The following is a 2,642-nucleotide window of genomic DNA, read 5'->3' as shown; positions in this document are numbered from 1 at the left end:
AACAGCAACAGTGTTCCTAGTGAACTAGCAACAGTGTTCCTTGTGAACCAGCAACAGTGTTCCTTGTGAACCAGCATGAGTGTTCCTTGTGAACCAGCAAGAGTGTTCCTTGTGAACCACCAACAGTGTTCCGTGTGAAACAGCAACAGTGTTCCTAGTGAACTAGCAACAGTGTTCCTTGTGAACCAGCAACAGTGTTCCATGTGAACTAACAACAGTGTTTCTTGTGAACCAGCAACAGCGTTCCTTGTGAACCAGCAACAGTGTTTCTTGTGAACCCGCAACAGTGTTCCTTGTATATCAGCAACAGTGTTCCTTGTGAACCAGCAACAGTGTTCCTTGTGAACCAGCATGAGTGTTCCTTGTGAACCAGCAAGAGTGTTCCTTGTGAACCAGCAAGAGTGTTCCTTGTGAACCAGCAACAGTGTTCCTTGTGAACTAGCAACAGTGTTCCTTGTGAACCAGCAACAGTGTTCCTTGTGAACTAGCAACAGTGTTCCTTGTGAACCAGCAACAGTGTTCCTTGTGAACCATCAACAGTGTTCCTTGTGAACCAGCAACAGTGTTCCTTGTTAACCAGCAACAGTGTTCCTTGTGAACTAGCCACAGTGTTCCTTCTGAACCAGCAACAGTGTTCCTTGTGAACCACCAACAGTTTTCCTTGTGAACCAGCAGGAGTGTTCCTTGTGAACCACCAATAGTGTTCCTTGTGACCCACCAACAGTGTTCCTTGTGAACCCGCAACAGTGTTCCTTGTGAATTATCAACAGTGTTCCTTGTGAACCAGCAACAGTGTTCTTTGTGAATTAGCAACAGTGTTTCTTGTGAACCAGCAACAGCGTTCCTTCTGAACCAGCAACAGTGTTCCTTGTGAACCCGCAACAGTGTTCCTTGTAAACCAGCAACAGTGAGTGTTCCTTGTGAACCAGCAACAGTGTTCCTTGTGAACCAGCATGAGTGTTCCTTGTGAACCACCAACAGTGTTCCGTGTGAACCAGCAACAGTGTTCCTAGTGAACTAGCAACAGTGTTCCTTGTGAACCAGCAACAGTGTTCCTTGTGATCTAGCAACAGTGTTCCTTGTGAACCAGCAACAGTGTTCCTTGTGAACCACCAACAGTGTTCCTTGTGAACCAGCAACAGTGTTCCTTGTGAACCTGCCACAGTGTTCCTTGTGAACTAGCCACAGTGTTCCTTGTGAACCAGCAACAGTGTTCCTTGTGAACCACCAACAGTGTTCCTTGTGAACCAGCAGGAGTGTTCCTTGTGATCCACCAATAGTGTTCCTTGTGAACCACCAACAGTGTTCTTTGTGAACCCGCAACAGTGTTCCTTGTGAACCATCAACAGTGTTCCTTGTGAACCAGCAACAGTGTTCTTTGTGAATTAGCTACAGTGTTTCTTGTGAACCAGCAACAGCGTTCCTTGTGAACCAGCAACAGTGTTCCTTGTGAACCCGCAACAGTGTTACTTGTAAACCAGCAACAGTGAGTGTTCCTTGTGAACCCGCAACAGTGTTCCTTGTAAACCAGCAACAGTGTTCCTTGTGAACCAGCAACAGTGTTCCTTGTGAACTAGCAACAGTGTTCCTTGTGAACCAGCAACAGTGTTCCTTGTGAACTAGCAACAGTGTTCCTTGTGAACCAGCAACAGTGTTCCTTGTGAACCATCAACAGTGTTCCTTGTGAACCAGCAACAGTGTTCCTTGTTAACCAGCAACAGTGTTCCTTGTGAACTAGCCACAGTGTTCCTTCTGAACCAGCAACAGTGTTCCTTGTGAACCACCAACAGTTTTCCTTGTGAACCAGCAGGAGTGTTCCTTGTGAACCACCAATAGTGTTCCTTGTGACCCACCAACAGTGTTCCTTGTGAACCCGCAACAGTGTTCCTTGTGAATTATCAACAGTGTTCCTTGTGAACCAGCAACAGTGTTCTTTGTGAATTAGCAACAGTGTTTCTTGTGAACCAGCAACAGCGTTCCTTCTGAACCAGCAACAGTGTTCCTTGTGAACCCGCAACAGTGTTCCTTGTAAACCAGCAACAGTGAGTGTTCCTTGTGAACCAGCATGAGTGTTCCTTGTGAACCAGCCAGAGTGTTCTTTGTGAACCAGCAAGAGTGTTCCGTGTGAAACAGCAACAGTGTTCCTTGTGAACCAGCAACAGTGTTCCTTGTGAACCAGCATGAGTGTTCCTTGTGAACCAGCAAGAGTGTTCCTTGTCAACCAGCAAGAGTGTTCCTTGTGAACCACCAACAGTGTTCCTTGTGAACCAGCAACAGTGTTCCTTGTGAACTAGCAACAGTGTTCCTTGTGAACCAGCAACAGTGTTCCTTGTGAACTAGCAACAGTGTTCCTTGTGAACCAGCAACAGTGTTCCTTGTGAACCACCAACAGTGTTCCTTGTGAACCAGCAACAGTGTTCCTTGTGAACCAGCAACAGTGTTCCTTGTGAACTAGCCACAGTGTTCCTTGTGAACCAGCAACAGTGTTCCTTGTGAACCACCAACAGTGTTCCTTGTGAACCAGCAGGAGTGTTCCTTGTGAACCACCAATAGTGTTCTTTGTGAACCACCAACAGTGTTCCCTTTGAACCATCAACAGTGTTCCATGTGAACCAGCAAAAGTGTTCCTTTTGAACCATCAA

Source organism: Procambarus clarkii, unplaced genomic scaffold (genome assembly GCF_040958095.1).
Source record: "Procambarus clarkii isolate CNS0578487 unplaced genomic scaffold, FALCON_Pclarkii_2.0 HiC_scaffold_208, whole genome shotgun sequence".
Lineage (NCBI taxonomy): Eukaryota > Metazoa > Arthropoda > Malacostraca > Decapoda > Cambaridae > Procambarus > Procambarus clarkii.
This window is presented reverse-complemented; position numbering follows the sequence as displayed.